Source organism: Talpa occidentalis, unplaced genomic scaffold, assembly GCF_014898055.3.
Source record: "Talpa occidentalis isolate TD23 unplaced genomic scaffold, MPIMG_talOcc4v2.1 talOcc4.6, whole genome shotgun sequence".
Lineage (NCBI taxonomy): Eukaryota > Metazoa > Chordata > Mammalia > Eulipotyphla > Talpidae > Talpa > Talpa occidentalis.
In genome coordinates, this window is record NW_023604972.1 from 127,827,993 (window position 1) to 127,847,567 (window position 19,575).

Consider the following 19,575-nt stretch of genomic DNA (forward strand, 5'->3'; position numbering starts at 1 on the left):
ATACCTTCATTTGCTTTTTGCTTAATGTTAATTTATGTATTTCAATAATTTTCTTTTGAAAAAATATTAAAAATAAACTAAACATTAGTCAAAATAATGGCCAATCATTAGCATATAGGGGGATATGAGAGTTGAGTAAGGCAACTTATGGAAATCAAAAAAATCACCAAGATTTGGAAAAATTCATGCTGAGAAGTACTTTTAGGGAACTCTTAAAAATGGTACATACTCATTAGCTATGTCAAAGCAGTTGTAAAGAAAAAAGTACCTTCTTTAGGGTGTATTCGAGACTAAAAATCCTTCGTATAATTACTTAAGGTTAAACCTTTTGCTGTTCCTCTTGAGGAGTAACAACAAATCAGCATCAGCTCTCTGAGGAGAAATGTATTACTTCAAAATATATATTAAGCTTTATGATACAAAACTTGAAAACTAAAAAGGCAAATAAAAGCTTGTTTTGTGACTTGTTATGCTCTCTTTCAGAGCATACACTATTTAAGAGAATGGAATGGGGAGATAACATGAATTTGTTAGAGTCAAAATTTTGAACTTCCATTAAAGTGAAAATAATTTTATTTTAATGAACATATGTTCTGTACCTCCTGGAGGCTTGTTAATTAAGAAAACTAAAGTCTATTAGAAAAGGTGGAAAATATTATAAGCACCTAAATTATGCAAGAAAACCGATGCAAATATTCTATAAACATTACAAAATTATGTAGTTATGTTATCATTTCAAATTTTAATGTTCCAAATATGCATGTGAGTTTTCATAAAATTTATGATAAATATCAATAATCACTAATGCTAGCATTGAATATAGCCAGTGAACTGAACACCGCTAAAACTATTCTCAAAATTTTTAATGGATTTTTTCTTTCTGGAGAGAAATTTTGGAAAATGCATCAATATCAAGAACATTTATAGTACCCTAGTTTTAAAAAATTTTACTTCTAGGAATTTGTTCTTTGATGTGATCAGTAGTATAAACTATAGCCATGGATATATCATGTGGATATATCACTTGTGACCTTGTAGGTCTGATAGATTTAAAGAACTGCTCAAGCCGCCATTTTGGCTATGCAGTTCAGCCTTATCAGTCCAAAGTACATTAGGCCCAACCAATCAATTAATTACTGACCCTACAGAGGCGCCTCTTAAGTTAAACAAGAGCAAGATGATTAATCTCTGTGAAAATGAATATACCTCATAAGGCATGACCAGGAACTCCTGGGTAACCCTTGACTGATATTGTAGCTTTGTGTCCAGAGACATATCAGCAGAATCCCTTGTTAACAAGATGGGTACCAGAAGCAAAGGTCAGAAAGCTGATTTTGGTCTTCAAACTTTGGGTCATAAAACTGGGCTGTAAATCTGAATTGCGTTCGCAGAGTCCTCTACCCTAAAGTGCAGTTAACTTAAACATATATCCCTTCTTCCTAGCTGTTTTCTATTTGTCCTCCTGCCCTGAGTGATTGACTCTGTATAAGCACTCCCTCATTAAAAGGGCGAGGTTCTCCCTTCTCAGTAGTATCCACCAGAACAGTTGACTCCACGACTCCCGTTGCTTTGTCAGTGTGGTGTTGCGTTTACGCAACATGGCCTGACATACATTGCATAAATGCAAATGTAGAATTGATAAATCTAAAGATATATCAATAGCTAGAGAAAGTTATGGGTGATGTGTTCGTGTCTGGCTATAAACTACTGTATTTTTTATGTGTATGTCACAAAATTTTGAAGAATTGATTTTTGGAATGAACACTTATATTTAACCATGTTTTCATATTAGCCACTGCATGTACTGAAAGTTAGCTATTGAGCTACATACATACACTTATTTAGAAATGAAAAGAGGCACTATCATAAAAATGAATGTACAGCTTAGAAAACAGAGAATTGATTTTAGTATTTTGCTTCCAAATCTGCCCTTCTTATATATTTATCATTTTTATTAATAGCAATAATATTTAATTATGTAAAGAAAGTATATTTTTATGGACCAACATTATTTACTGTCTTATAACTAAATGGTGGTCCTATTTTTTATTTCATGAATACATTTTCAGTGAACGTAGCAGCTTTATATAGTCATGCTATTGCACGTTTTAAAAATAATTACTTTTCAGATAATATATTTAATGATCCACATAATTTTACTGAATGAATATAGGGAATATTCTCAAATGTGGATTTCTTAAGTTATAACATCATAAATGCTACTTTTTAAGCTCTTGGCTATTTACAGAACAATCTAGTCCACATTGTGAGTATATATTATTACAAATAAAATAAAGATTATTCATCCTTAATGAGAATATAATAAAAAGTAGAAAATAATAGTAAATATATCAACATATGTATCTGACAGACATAAAATAAGTGACATGTAATGGATGGTCCATAAAATGTCAGTGAAGAGGTTAATTATTGGTTTATTCAAATATTCCTTCATGTAAACTTTCAGCTATATTGTTTATTCATAATCAAGGCACTTGGTAAGATAGAAAAATTGAGATGGTATTACTACTAATAAATGTGAAATTTAGCTGGTAAACATGTAAATGAATATTTTTAAATGAAAAATTATAGGGATATAAATATATATGGTCTGGAATATTTTAATAAAAAAATATGAGCAGGAACATGTGTGTGATCAGGGTTGTTTGATTGAACTTGCCATCTGAATTGATTCTAGATGATACATAGAATTTGAGCATGTAAGATTAGGACAAAGAGCATTCCAGATGAGGATGTAAATGTTTTTGTAGAACAGAAGGAAATTCAGTACAAAGAGAAAACAGCTGATGAGAACTGGTATTTGACCAAAAAGGGCAAAGAATGCAATGCTGAATCTAATGAATTTATTCAATATACAGTAAAGAATCAAATTAGTTACCATGCAAAGAAAATCTAATACCAGTGTTGAGCATTAGGAGTGTGAATGGGACAAACAGATCAGAGTTTGACAATTACAAATTCATTTATATTTAAGAAATGCAAATTAAAGAAAATAGTGAGAACCTCCTTATCTACATAGATAGATTATAGAAATGTAAGCCATTATTGATTTGATCTAATCATCAATGCTAGTTAATAAAGGGGAAAATAATGTGTTTTTAACATATCGAATAACTAAAAATATAACAAAACCTACATAAACTAAATTCCAACAAGTGAAAGCTTTTTCATAAGAGAGAGGAGATTATGGAGAAAGTAGAACAATTCATTCTTGTTACCTAGTTACAGAAGGAGGAGCAATCTGCCAATTTTGGTGGAACAAAGAGTATTTTTCTCTCCTTAGATAATTGACTTCCCAAAAAATAAACTATTTTGGCAAAATTGCAGTCTGTCTTTGGTAAATTTTTCCAAAGATTCAGAGTTAGTAAATGGATTTCCATTTTTACAGATTGTATTATTTCTGAAAAAAAGTAGGAGATCCTCTATATATCTTTTAAGAATTCAATTAAAAAGATAATTTAAATATTATAAATGTTGGTTGAGGATCTTGAAAAAATAGAAGAGGATTTCATTTAATCCCTGGCTTATTACTGTTCTCCCCAGGGAAGGCTGTATTGCTATATATTGTTGTCCTCACCAGAAGAAGACAAAAGGTATTGACTATCCTAGTTTAGATATTAAAAAAGACAGATCTAGTATGTGTAAGTCCCAGGAAAAACTGATGATAGGATAGATTTAGGTTAGGTTAGGTTCTACTTCGAGGTAAGGAGTAACAATTTTATTGATGGTCCAGAGGACTGGACTAAATTGATCTATATCTTTGTTCATTTGATTGCTATAGGATAAGAAGGGTTTGTTTTTTTTTTAATTTCTTTATTTATGCATACAAGAACTGGGGTAGTGGCCAGAGGTGCATGGGCAGGGGGAGGGGGTGTTAGGATTCACCAGAGACAGAGTGGGGAGAAGAACAGGCAGATCTACTGAAATACACTGTTGAGGGGAGCAGCAGGAGAGACTGGAGAGGTCTGCCGTACAATGTGGATTGCTCCTGTCTGGCAGGGGATCGAAATTGTGCTGCAGTGGCTGGTGATAGCTTGATAGCGCTGTCTGTAACCCCTGCGCCAAGAGGGAGGCCCAGGATGATAAGGATTTTTGAACAGTGTTAAAAGTCCTTTCGATATAAAATCTTTAACTGCAGGTTTGAGTTCTTCCTTTGCTTCTGATTTTAAGGGACATTGAGGAATGTTATATATTAGTTTGGACTTTAATAGGTTTTGCTCCAGTTATTTTTCCTAAGTCACTGTAATTTTTAGGCCATAAAGTGCTAATTACGCTGTCAAATATGTGCAGTTGGCATCAAATGTAATGAATTAGGCTATATTAAATGTAGAGTAGAGGTGTCCTATGGAATCTTGAAAAATCGCTCCTGCTGATACACAATTAATGCTATAATTCCATTTACAAATTTTTCCCTATTAAATTTGCAGGAGTGAAATTAAAAATAGAAAGAGTTAAGGACTCAAAGGTTACAGTTAAAGACTTGGAGATATGGAAAATCTAAGGGTTATTTGAAATACAGTCTCTTTGGTTTGTGATCTACAAGGAAGCGGATGATTAAAGATGACAGGTTTTAATGTACAAAGAGTGGTGTCCTTATCTCTTAGGAATTAATAAAATTGACTTTGTATATTAGTTAATTCACCTTGATTGTTTAAGGATAAAGCAAAATATTGGATGCTCTTTTCTTGCTTGGAGAGCTTTCACTGATCTGTATGGAGGGCTTCCCCTGTGTCTTGGTTTTCCTTTTGTAAAGTTGGACTAATGCCCAGTGTCCCTTGCAGTATCTGTAAGTGTCCTTGCCACAGTAGGTGATTAATTGGGAAGTGAGCCACCTAAATGTTTGATGTGCATAGTCATAGTTTGAGTTTGAGTCCTGTATTTTTTTTTTCTGGAAACCTTTCAAAATGTTCTACCAGGAGTTGTATTTCTTCCTGGATATTTTCTTTTCTTACTTATGTTTTGAATTTATTCTTTTAAGAATTTCAAGGGATTGGATGAAAATGTGGAGGTATACCAAAAAATACACAGAACCTAACTTAAAGGTATTTCCCCTCACAGTCAAATCTAGGACAATACGCCCAGAAAAATAGCTAGTGGTTGTTACTGTTTATATACTACTGAATAAATTAGGAATCCAGGAGATTACACTAGTATAAATAAATTAATGAATAAAGTGAAAGTTTGATATGTAGATAGTGGCACAGTCTCATAAACACCTCCTTGATTGAGTAATCACCTAGGATTTCACCTCACCAACTAGGAGACATTTAAATGTGTCACCTGATAGAATACTATGAAAATGCAGCCTCACTTCTGCAGAATTTAATAAGAGCATCAGAAAACTCCAAATGAAAGTACATCTCAAATATAAATATTTGCTAGTAACTCTTGAAAATATATGGTCCCTGGAAAGCAAGGAAAAATTGAAGTTGTTCTAGGTGAAGAGGAACAAAAGAAGCAAGGAAGTGGAACCCATTATATTGAAATGGATCTATTTTCTGAATTGCAATTAGCAAAACTTGAAATATTCTGAAGACTAAATGGTAGAGGTTCATACATTAATTTCCTTATTTTGATGCCTGCATGTTTGTTTTTTTTTGTTGTTGTTGTTGTTATAAAAGTACACACTCAAGTATTGAAGTGTTGGGTGGTGATAGGACATTTTGACAACTTGCTGTCTAGTAGCTTAGGACAAATATTCTCTGTACTACTATCCTTCAAGTATTTCTGTAAGTTAGAAAATGTTTCAAAAATAAATAAGATGCTAATCATGAGAATCAATGAGATAAAGGGAAATTTAGGTAGATTGATATAAAAAATAATTCGTTACTCCTGATGGAGAGAAAGGGTAGGGAACTATAAAGGACAATGCTACAAAAAATGAGCAATATTTTTAATGTGGATATTTTTTAGCAATGTTAAATTTCCTGAACTTGATCATAGTTCTGCAGGTGTGTTGTAAGAGATTGTCCTTACTGTTAAGAAATGCATATCCAAGAATTTCAGAAGGCAAGGTGTGATCCTTGCAACTTGGCTTTTCAGAAAAATTAATAAATGAACAAAGTATAAATGAAAGGTAGAGAAAATACGTGAATTTATCTATTTGAAATGTGTTTGCAAATTTTATGAAGGCCTGATAATTTCAAATTAAAAATGTAATTAAAAATACTAAGTCCCTGGGAAATAGAAATAGAAAGCAATTTCCTACTCACCCAGCAATCTAAGGACAATTTTAATAAGAAATTTTCAGGGGCCATGTGAAGAGAGCTACAAAGAAAGACTTTACTGGGAAATATAACAGTTGAAAAAAAATAGTGAAAGTATTAAACTGCAATGGTAATAACCAAAAATATGGAAATAGAAATGAGATTACCTTTTTCTCCAACAATTTGGAAACTAAATCACAAAATAATACAACTGTCGTAAGCATGCATGTATACAGAGAAATGGACTCTCATGCGACTGAGGATTTTTATAAATTGGTTTTGATCCTTTTTTTTGAGTAATCTTGTAATAAGATGAAATGCATAGTGTAAAATTCCTTCGGGTTTTTCAGACTCTTTGAAGTGATATATAATAACTCCTGCTTTTTCTGATAGACCCACTCCTCAGTAAGTCCCCTTCCTTACTTGGTTGAAATAAGGAGAAAACTGATGTGATTAAAGGAAGGCAGAAATAGAAAGTAACAAGGATAATTTATGCCTCTATATCTGATTGAAAATCCACGTGACATCAAATCCCCGTGTGTTGTCCAGGTTGTGATTTCATTTCCCACCCACAGGCAGTCTCAAATCTTGGATGACAATACCATTATCTCCTCTTTTGTCCTTTAAACCCAAGTGGGGCTAACAGCTTCAAGCTGTTGCTAATTACTGAGTTGCCTCACAGTCTCATTTCTTTTAAGCAGATTATTGAATGTAGATTTTGTAAGTAGTTTCTCATTTAAATATCCTCTGTTGAACCACCTGGCATGGGTTTTGTTTTGCTGATGGGACCTTGATTGATATAAGTATAAATCCTACCTATAGGATTGCATCCCCAAAGCATAATACACTAAACATCTGGGTTCACGATTGCTCATCACCATCCTTTGAAGTAGTAAAATGTAGGAAACATTTAAATATGCAAACGTAGTTGATTGGTTAGATATATAGTTCATTCATATTGGGCAACACAAAATAGCTACCAAGAATTCTCTTTTAAAGTTATGTTTGGAAAGCTGTTCAGTTCATGATGTCTGGTGATAAAAAATAAATTTGTTCAAATTTTATAATACCCTGAAATGATCAACTAGAATACTTTTTACTTATTCATTCCTTTTTCTAAAATTTGTATTAATCATTTTGAGATAACATTGGCTTACAATACTGTATATGATTTAGGAGAAAATGGTCACACCTCCTCAGATATACATCATTACATTATAACCATCTACAAAGCACCTTTATCCCTTTTCTATACACCATTGGAACCCCTCCACACACTACCCCTAGTCTTGCCTTCCACTTCTATTTGTCTCAATTCTACAGTCATATTTCTTGGTTTGGTTTTGACTTAGTTGTGTCAATTTCTTTATTTTGTTTATCTATACTCTAGATATAATGAAAGTATTTGGTGTTTCTTACTCTTTCTGATTTATTTCACTGAACATAATCTCTGGTTCCATCCATGTTGTAGCAAATGGCAAGAATATTTTTTCACAGCTGAGCAGTATTCCATTATGTGTATGTACCACATGTTCTTAATCTATTCATATTGTTGGACAGTTAGGTTATTTCCACAATTTGGCTATTGCAAATAGTGCTGTAGTAAACATGGGTATGCATATATCTCTTCGTACTGATGTTTTGGCATTCTTTGGATAAATACCAAGGAGTGGAATTGTTGGATCTAATGATATATTTATTTTTAATATTTGAGAAACCTTCATATTCTTTTACATAACTACTAGACCAGACTTCATTCCTGTAAATGAAAGATGGTTTCTTTTTCTCTACACTCTTACCAACCCTTACTACTCATGGGAATGAGGTAGTATCTCATTCTGGTTTTGATTTGCATTTTCCTGATTATAAATTATGTTGAACATTTATAGAATAAATATTTTTCTCTCTTTAGGAGCTAGATAATGGTCATTAAGTTGGAGTCAACTCTGAAGATATGTTGTTATCAAACCCATTGTATCTAATTCCTGATGCATGAAATTTGGTACAATCTCTATTTGTGATTCTGTATTTCTATTTTGTTCATTAACTAAAATATATTTGGAACCCCAGAATCAATACTCATGATACTCTCTCTGTCATTTAAAGACAGATGAAGATCAATGAAAAATTTGAATCACATTATACATATGACAAAGGAAATGAAACACTGCAAGTCTCTGGATTCTTATATCAGCTCTCAGAGTTAGCACGTACCCTATTCATGGTCTATTTAGACCACTTTTTTTCTCATTTCTCATATTTTGTAGGTGGTTTTGTTGTTTAAAATGGCACCAAAGCATAGCACTGGAGTTCTATCTAATATCCACAAATACAAGAATACTGTGATGTGACCTACAAAGAAAATAAGTGTGTTAGATCATACTTATTCAGCCATGAGCTATAAATCAACTATATGAGTTCAATGGTAATGAGTCAGCATTATATTTTAAATAAAGTATCTTGAAACAGAAACACATATAAATTAAGTTTTTTACTGACTGGCTAATAAAAATGTCATGACCAGATGCTCACAGGAACTGAATCCTTGTTTCCTCTCAGGAGTAATTACTCAGTGTTTGCTAATCCATTGTTTGTGGGTAATTTGTGGAGCATAACTACCACAAATAACAACTGAATGCTTTGTAGCTGATTTTCTCTTTTCTTTTTAAAAAGCATTTTTATTGGCTGTTGGTTTATAACGTCTGACTTTTATTATATTTAGGTAATTTCCTTTTAGTCCCATCATGTTAAGAGTTATGATCATAAATAAATGCTGAATCTTATCAAATGCCTTTTCTGCATCTATCATGTATTTTTTATCTTTAGATATTATATAGTACAGTGATTTATGCATAATAAACCATCTTTACATCCCTAGGATAAACCCACTTGACTGTGATGTAAAATCCTTGTGAAATATTGCTGAAATCGATTTTGTTTAAGTATTTTTGCTAGTTGTTTGATATTTTGTTGAAGATTTGTGCATCAATGTTCATCAAGGATATTGGTTCATAATATTTGTTGATTTTATAAATAGTTTGTGTATTAATTACTAGTTTCATAACATGCCCACAACTCCATTATTATGTCAGTTGTCCACACAGTGGTTTCCAAAACACTCTTCAGAGCCTTAATGTGCCCTGAAGCCACCTCATTGGAAACCTTAGTGAGAAACTAGGGAGAAAGGTCATAGCTGTGCCCTCTATGCCCCAATTCATTATCTGCTTGGCATGTTAACATTTATGCAGGTTCTTAATTGTACTGTTTCTACTGATAAAAATGGAAAAGAAAACTAGGTCTAATGGTATTTTGCAGTCTGAGCTGATGCTGGCAGTGTCAACAATACTCAAGTTATTAATGTTATTGTTATTGTTTCAAATACAGAGAGCTTAAAAATGGAGGCTTGCTTAGGTCTATCAATAGACTCCTAGGTGATAAGTAATTATAGCTATATAAAAGAAAGGGCAAGCCTTTACAGCATTGCATTTTAAAAGTAAATTGATTAATTTTAGAATTAATATATATTCAATAGTTTAAGTGAATAATTAGGTCTTGAGCAAGAACATTGAGAGTGGTAATTACTGGTCACTTTCTTTTATCTCAGATGAAGTTCTATGAAGACACGTCTTTCTGCTAATTCATCCTGAGAAAGAAAGGCCTGGACTTCAAATCGTTACTCTAGTTATTCAGGGTTCTATGAAGCAGCCATGTGAGAATTGCACCAGATATAGGCTTTTATAATTCCTGTGATAAAGAGGTAATTTTTCTGCTAAGGGGATGATGATTTCATAGAGGAACAGGTTTGAATTAGAATGTATAAACTTACAGATGCCTAAAAGCACTATGAGGGAGAAAATACAAGAAAGGTGACCTATGTCTGATATTATCATTTAAAATACTCTTTTTCTTATGTTTGAATCCAATTTCCAGATTTCTTATTTTCAGTTTGAGCAGTCACATAAATAAGATAAAGAAACCCGAGGAAGTGCAGGCTCACTGATCTTTTGCCCTAAAATACCATCTTTGAGAAACTGCTTTAGAGAGACTTTGGTATTTCAAGTTAAGGTCTTATTTGGCAGTGCTGCTCTCTTCTCTACATTGTTCCAGGAAAGTGTGGAGTTTAAGGAAATGGAATTTTTATACCCTTTTTATCCCCTTGGCTACCGATACACTGATATGTTGGCACTCCCAGTAAGATCGCAGAGCTTTTCTGCAGTACATTTTATTTTTAGAAAACTCCAGTAGCTTTATCTGCTTCTGTCATCTTCCACACAGGTGACAGACACACACACGCATACACACACACAAAGAGAGAAAGTGGAGAAATCCCTCGTTTTTTAGAAGTACTTCTAAGGAGTTACAGAGTTTTCTTTCTTACTCTAGGAAAACTGATGCTGAAAATCCTGTCCAAAGTTTTAGTAAAGCACACACTTGAACAGTGTAACAAATAAGCTTCATTACTGATGCATTTGAATGTATAGGTACAACTTTGCTCTTTACATAAATAATCATACCTCAAAGGAACTTGCTAGCAGCAATAGTAGTTAATAGTTAAAATGATATTAATTCTTGGGATCATATTCAATCATTTTTTATTTCATACTGCCTCTTATTGATACAATTTTCTGAATGTAGTGACTGAATCTTTTACTGAATATCAGTGAACTATGTATGATATTTATACACCCTCTCTTTAAATACAAACCATTTTATTACCCCCCTAAAAACTTAAATGTGATTAGAACAGACTCACTTAACAAAAATTGAATCTAGTTCAAAATTACTCCTTAAAGAACCCTCCAATTTTCCCAAATAAAGCTAAGAAAAAGTAAAGAGAGGAAAAAGTTTGCAATTTAATAAAAGGGAGTAGGCGTCCCTTTTCCCATAGCTTCCAGTATAAGCACTCTAATTTCAGACACATATTAAGTGTTCTGGGGCCTCCCTTGTGGCTCAGGGATTAAGTCTCAGCGCCATCACCACTATGGCCTGAGCTCCATCCCTGCTAGGGAGCTAACCCACATATAGCGCAGCTGACCTCACCTGTCTTGCCCACTATCCCCTCAGCAATGTATTTCAGTAGATACCCCCTGCTCTGCTCCCCACTTTGTCTCTGGTGAATCCTCCTCAGCCCCCCCACCTCTGGCCTACACCCCAGTTCTTCTATGCAAAAATATTGTTTAAAAAAAGCATTTTAAAAAAAGAAATTGCTCTGACATGTGATTAGTGATGTGTGGGTCAATAAAAAATGAATTAGTGAGTGCTATGCTCAGAGAAAACTTAAAAAGAAATGGCTCTTCTCCATCAAAACTTTGGGTTCATAGCTTAAATAATAATCTCTAAATATTCAAGCAACTTTTTCTATAATGAATCAGTTGTCAGTCTCTGTCTAGTCTATACTATGTAAGTATATTAAGTCCATGTCTGACACAGACTATGTTATTATCAATAATTTATCAATTATTCATATATTTTTATTTTTTGAAAACTCCTAAAACAGTAAACAAACCACAGAAATAGCTTGTATGCAATACATATAAGCCTTTTACTTTTACATAGAACTCTTTTTATAAGGTTAGTCAAACCTAAACTATTAAATTCATTTTATGGAATGCACATATAGCTATTACACTGAGGACTAGGAATTCAGTGGAAAGTCAGATTATCAAATCAAGCAACTCTGCTTTATTTAAAACCACTTTACAAGATAATATACCTTGAAAGCAATTTTGTTTTTGTATGACCCATGAAACTTGGCCACAGAAAATAGTAAGATAGGCACATTTCTTTATGCTGATTACAAGATTTATTATCTCTAAAGAGATCTTACACAAAATTTTTCTGAGTGTACCTAATGCAAGAAAGAATAAACACAAAGCATTATCTGCTTCAGACAGAATGTCTTGTTGAAGGAGGAATTTGATTTTAGATGATTAATCATAAAAGTATTTTAAAAGCATCTGAGGGAGTTTAAAACATCTTTGGGTTGTCAAAATAAGTTACAGTATAAACATTCCGAAACAATACCCAGAACAGAGGCAGATCTGCTGGAGGAAGAAATCACCACTTTTAAATTAGCATAAAAACAGACTGAGGCATCTGTGGAACAAAAGAGAGATCCAAGAACGAAACCTATATATACTGGGTCATTTAATTTATGAAAAAAAAGTCAAGACTATACATTGATAAAAGCATTGTCTTTTTCACAAATATTGTTGGGAAAAGTGAATAGTCATGTATAAAAGCATGAAACTGAATCTTACAACATATACAAAATTAAATTCAATATGGAGTAGAGACTTGAATGCATGACCTGAGACTATAAAACTTCTAGAAAAACTTAGTGAAAGCTATTTGATATCAGTCTTGGTTACATAATTATAATTAAATTATACATATTTAAAATATACGTTTATTTAAATATATTTAATTTGACAACAAAAAGATAAAATAAATAAATGAGAATATAGCACATTAAAAGACAAACTTTGCACAGCAAAGGAAATCAACAAAATAAAAAGGCAATGTATGCAATGGGAGAAAATATTTGCAAATCACATATCTGATATACAGTTAATATCCAAAATATATGAACAACTTAACTCAATAGTAAAAAAAAAATATATTCAATTTAAAATGACCAGAGAAATTCAATAGACATTTTCCCAAAGAAGGTACACAAAAAGTCAACAGATTCATGGTAAGATACTAAGTATCAATAATCATCCAGGAAATGCAAATCAAAACCACAAGGAGAAAATTCCTTATAGGTAGGACTTTCATGATCAAAAAGGCAAGAAATGGACATGTGGGCCTCCCCGGTGGCGCAGCGGTTGAGCGCTGGGTTGCGAAGCTGCCTGCAGCCTCTGCAGCGCTGGTTCAGTCCCCGGCCACCCACGAGGGTCCCACCACGCAGACCTCTCCTGCCGCCCACTGCGTCCCTCAGCAGTGTACTTCGTCAGTCTGCCTGTTCTGCTCCCCGCTCTGGCTCTAGTGAATTCTCTCACCCTCCCACACTTCTGACTGTACCCAGTGCTTGTATAAATAAATAAATAAATCTTAAAAAAAAAAAAAAAAGAAATGGACATGTTGGTGAGGGTGCAGAGAAAAGAGAATCTTGTGTACCATTGACGGGATTGTAAATTGACATAGCCACTATTGAAAGCACTATGGTAAAAAAATAAAATAAAATAAATCCTCAAAAAAGAAAATAGAACTATCATTATTATATCATGCCACAATCCTACCTCTGAGTATAAGACCATAGGAAATAAGAACATGATATTAAAGTTTGGTATGCTCTTCCATGTTTATTGCAGTGTTATTCACAATAGCTAGTATTTTCAAACAACCTGCATCTGTCACTGGATGAATGAATTAAAAAGATGTTGTATATACATAAGTACAATAGAATATTAATCAGCCATGAAAAAAGAAAGACATACTGTTCTTTGTGGGAAAATGGATAGACCTTAAGGGTACTATTCTACATGAAATTATTCAGGGAATGATAAATACTGCATGATATCCTTTATAAATGGAATCTGCAAAAGCCGAACTTAGGGAAATAGAGCAGAGAATGATATTACAAGGGACTGGGGGTAGAGGGAATAGGGATGTATCAGATAGTATAAACTTTCAGCTATAAGATGGATAAGATCTATGGATCTAATGTGCAACATGATGATTATAATTAATCATTTTGTAGTAATAGTCTGGAATTTTTCTAAGACAGTAAATCATTTCTTCACAAAAGAGGATGATGATAATTATATGAAAGTTGATAACTGAGGCAATAATGGTGATCATTTTGCAGAATATAAGTGTATCTGATCAACATATTATACACATTAAACTTATATGATATCACACATCAACTATATCTCAGTAAAGCTGGGCAGGGTAGGGGAGAAATCATTGCACAGCCATAGCTACAGGTCCCTAGTATGAACTATGACTGGGGTTTTGGCCGCTGTGCAATCCGTGATGGTACCAGCCTCTACAACCACTTCCTATATCAGGAACCCCATGGTGCAACTAAAACTTTCTTTTACAGTCCATTAACTTCTACAGTCACCTCTGTTGCCAACTGATTCACATAAAAGCACCTTCCCCAAGGTGTTACATTTGAACAGAACCTTCACTTGGGTGAATCTGATTGGTGAAGTTGCCACCACATGCCTGTGGCCAGGATACAAAGGAGGCAATGGAAGAAACAGTAGAGCTACAAGAGAAGAGGTAAAAAAGGTATCACTTAAAATGCACAAGAAAATACTGTATCATATTCATTAATATTTGTGCATATCTAAAATATGATAATTATAATTTCAAAAAATCCAAGGAGGAAATCAATAAAAACCAAGGGCAGTTTTTTGAAAAATCTAAAGCCATTCCTGACTTTCCACCTTGCATTTTAGTTCTTCAAGTTTTGTTTTCTTCTACAACTACATCTTCAACTGTCTGCCATGGAAATGCATTTCTTATTTACTTCACAAGAGCACTTTTATAATGGAGCAATTAACAACCCACAAATTGTTAATTCCTTGTTAGTATGAAACCATCTGGTGTCAAGTTCTATATACCAGGGTGGGATTTGAAGCAGACATGCTCCCCACTTGTTCAGTGTTAATCACCAGTGAAATCTGACAAAAACAATGTCTGCTTTTTCACAAATAAAACTATTGTTTTAAGTAGGTTTTTCTTTGAACAATGTTTATTTCCTTTGAACCTATATTTAAACCTTATTAAATTGTTTGTGTCAGGACAATAATAGCACTCATTTCAGAAATGTTACAAGATGTAGTACATTAGATGCTTCATATTTACCTATAAGCATATGTATCATGACCTGGTTCGAAGAAAATTAGTGTTTAACAGACTTTAGAGTATTTTTTTTTAAGTTGGGGAATATTTCTGAAATAATTACATGCTCAGTGTGACAAAGAAAAATGGTAGAAAGCATGAAAATAGCAAACATCTAACTGCTACTATGTAAGTATAAATACAAGAGATCAACTCTGGTTTGGTCAATCTTTAGCTACATCATAAAGAAGATCTTTAACTTTGCATTATTCCATAGTTCTTCATATTTTTTTAATCCTTAATTTGTGTTCATTCTGTTTATCTTATTTTCCTAGTTACATATACCTCAATGATTTCTGAATATCCATTGTCCAGATAGTTCCACTATTCCCCACAGAAATGGTAAAAAATTTGGATAATTTGACAAGTTGCTACTGTTGGTATAGAAGGAAATGCTTTTCTGTTGTAGGCTCAGTTATTTTGACAAGCTTACTTGAATTTCTGGGAAGATTTTTTTAAATCATTCTTAAAAATCCCTTTACCTGAGGCTGGCATAAGAGCATGACTAGGGGCCTTCCTGGTGGTGTAAGGTGTTAAGCGTCAGCACTATGAGGCAATCTGCAGCCACTGCAGCACAAGTTCCATCTCCAGCCAGGGAGGTGACCCACATGGCACAGCAGACCTCTCTTGTCTCACCCGCTGCTCCCCTCAGCAGTTTTTCAGCACATCTACCTGTTCTGCTCCCCACTCTGTCTCTGGTGAATCCTCTCACCCAGCCCTGGCCGGCACCCCAGCTCTTATATGCATAAATAAATAAATCTTTAAAATAAAATAAAATGAAAATGAAATAAAAGCATGGCTAGAACATCACTTACCTGGAGATCCTGAAATGGATCATATCGAAACATTAAAAAGCAGCTGTTAATCAAAATACATTATAAGAAAAATGAAGGCTCTCCACTCAACATATAATTTTTCTATTTGCTAATCATTGTGCAGTACAATACGATGTGACCCAGACTTTGACATTACTGAATCTATTCTGTGGTTTGGTGGTGTAAGGTTTGGATTCAGGGCCAAGCTGTGGAGATTATGGGCAGGATACTCTACTTTTATCATCAGTAATGAAAGAGCAAAAAACAACAACAACAATAACAACAAAACACCACAGTCCTGCCAAACTGCAATTAAAAACATGTCTCAAATTTAGTTTCCTACCTTGGAAGAATGACTCCTAGGGATGAGCTATCTTTGCATCTGCCTAACAAATCTTGTGGTGGAGAAGAGCAGGTGTTGGTGCAGGATGCCAAATGTTTATAACAATATCACCCTGTAGAAGTGTCTCTTCCAAGATAAGTCCCCACTTGTACAACCCCACAAAGAGCCTATAATTGGAATATTTGCGTCATCCAATTCTGCCCAATAATGTCTCTTCTCCCCTAAAGGTTTCTACCTGGAGGCTACGCCTCCTCTTTTCCACTTTCAAGTAAGTGGATATCAAACTTCTTACCCCAAAACTTCCAGAAGACAGTAACTAAGGACTAAGCAGCAGCAAAAAATGGTAGAAGTTTGGACTATCTGCCAGATCACACTTTACTTTTTGAGTTCTCTTTGTGTTTGAGCAGAAGTACTGCATCTGTTTGTTCATTTGGAAGCTTTACTAGGTGTATTTTCTATACTGCTATAAAAATTTACCACACTTACTATCTTCTGATAGTTCAAAATACTACCTTACAGTGCTGTAGGTCACAAGGCAACCACAAGTCAGTGGTGTCAGATCAGGTTATTGGCAAAGCTGCATTTCTTTGTGGAAGCCCTGGGGTAGATTTTGCTTCCTTGCCTTTTCTAACTTTCATAGGCCAATCACATTTCTTGACTTCTTGTTCTTTTTCTCCATCATCAAAGCCAACAGTATATTGCATCTCTGAGCAATTTTCCATAATGATGTCTCCTCTTTATATCCAGGAAAGATCTCTTGATTTAAAGAACAATGTGGTCAGACTGGGCTACCTGAATAATCCAGGGTGACCACAAAGTCCATAAATTAATCAAATCTGCAAAGTCCTTTTGATGTATATGGTGACATATTCATAGATTTTGGGAATCAGGACTTGGCTTCAGGGGACCATTATTCCACTTACAATACTAGAAGAAAATCCTCTTTTTTTTTTTCACCCTGGAAACCAACTTTCTTATGTTTTATTTCTACAAAATGTCTCTGTATTTTCTTATGTACTTAAAATGCCATTAGCAAAATTAAACAATACAACTGTGATTGGGTGATTTTAAATATCTCCTTTTACAGTTCAGTCAAGCTCTTAAGTTTTATTTTCTTTTGTAAGAGGTAATGTAAATGAGCATGAAAGTTAGGATAATTAAGTTTGATGTGCATTTTTAATTCTCTCAACTGTGGTGATCTGTAAAATCTGTATATTAAAGACTACATTTCACAGACATCCACCCTTGTACCAAAAATGTGAATCCAAATATCTACTCACAAAAACTCAGATAAAATGTGACCTCTGAGATTTCTTTTCTAAAACTCCACTAGCTTTTCAATCTCTATTTTATTAATCTTCAGAACACACATCTCTATCAAAGATTAGTTTTCTTATTTGTTCACATTTACTCACTCCATGTTCAAAAAATATTTTTATGTGTGTGTGTATCTATGTGTGTGTGTGTGTATATATATATATATACTGCAGTTATATATAAAATCCAGCAACCTTTTATACTCTATACTTATAATAGTTGTTCATTTCCTTTCTCCAGAAACAAAAAATAATAAGCAAATGTAACTGTTAATGACCTTACCTTTTTGAGAAAAGATAATTTCATTTCATTGTAAAAATGTATTATGGTTACATAACTTCCAATTTCCTAAAATAACTTTCTTCCTGAAAAATGTTTTTAAGTTTTCTCTCTATATTAATACATATAACAAAGAGGTGCTGGACTACTGAAATGATTGCAAATGAAAAAGAGATTGATGTATGCCTGAATCTCCACATTTAATCATTTGTAAACCCAGATGTCATAAAAGGTGAGAACAATTCCCTGACCTTGAATTGCATGTCTAGTTAGAGAAAATAACTTTGATTCTGAAATTTAACACAGTTGATTCATATAGTACTGTATATAGGTAAGGAGAAACTATATCTATAAAACAAAAGAATGAAAACATTTTCATAGTGTCTAAAAGTTGTATCTCTTCTTGCAAGTAGAATAAATGGGTGAATTAGAAAATCACAAATGGTAATTAGCTTCCTCATTGTCTTACAATTTATTTCTCATTGCTTTTTGTTTGATTTTAAGAAGCAAATATAGTGCATAGAATTCTTGATATTCACTCTATCTGAAAAATACAATCTATAAGAGAGTAGAAAACAGTCCTGGTCAAGGACACAGACCTTGTAAGAAAATAAATCCCATAAAAAAGTTCTAATGAAGATTAAGTCATGTTCAGAGGGCCCCACAACTGGACAGAGCATGCTTTGATCTTATAGGAACCATATACAAATTTCATTAAAGTTAGATAAACACAGAAATGATCATTCCAGGATAGTTTCCCAGTGTGTTGACTTTCTTTTCACCCCAATTTATTCTCCCACAAACACAAGACATTCCAAGAATTAAATACAATATGTAAAATATCAACCCAGAGATCACCCATTTGCAATTTCTATGAGAAATATTAAAAATCACACATCTAAGCAGGAAGAAGAATAAATGTAATTCGAATCACAATATTTTTGATTAAAGATTAAGCACAGATAGAACTGCATCCCTTCACAGATGAGTAAATGGAAAGAAAAATACAGCAACAAGATAAATTTTACACAGTTCTTTTTCAAGTACAGTAACAAAAAATGGAAAAAAGGAAATGTCAAACAGTATAGAGATGAATAACATGTGTTGGATGATTTGCAACAGAAATAAAATGAAATTGCAGGCTAAAACAACTCATTCTCTCAGAAATTCTCCAAAAAGTACTCTTTTGAAACAGGAGTGATAAAGTAATAGAAAGTGATGAAAAGATTATTTATGAACGAAATTAAGATGTGAATGCTATTGTACAATTCGCAAACATGATCAGGAGGAGAAAACAACAGTATTAAAACATCCAGATGAATCACAGACATTGAGAATCTGTTTGAGAAAAATCTCATACAGTTTTCAGGCCAAAAATACAAATTTATTAAAGATATAAAACAAAATTGTAATTAGGGAGCATAACCAATGGAAATTCAACATAAAAACTGTTGTTGTGCCTGGACAAGAGAAGAAAACAAAAAGCAAGGAAAAAACAATAGATAGTTGATTGATTGAGTGATGATAGAGGACTGGATGGATGTATAGATTGATCGATTGATTGATCATAGGTTGATTGATAAACAGAGAGTAGAGAGATAGATAGATGAATCTTCTAAAATTCCAGTGATCATTCAGAAAATTCTGTTCACTTATAAAGAAATATATAAAGTTATACCTTCTTGGAAATATTCGATGCAGAAGTGAAAGAGACAGGTTCTGCTGATTTCTGAAG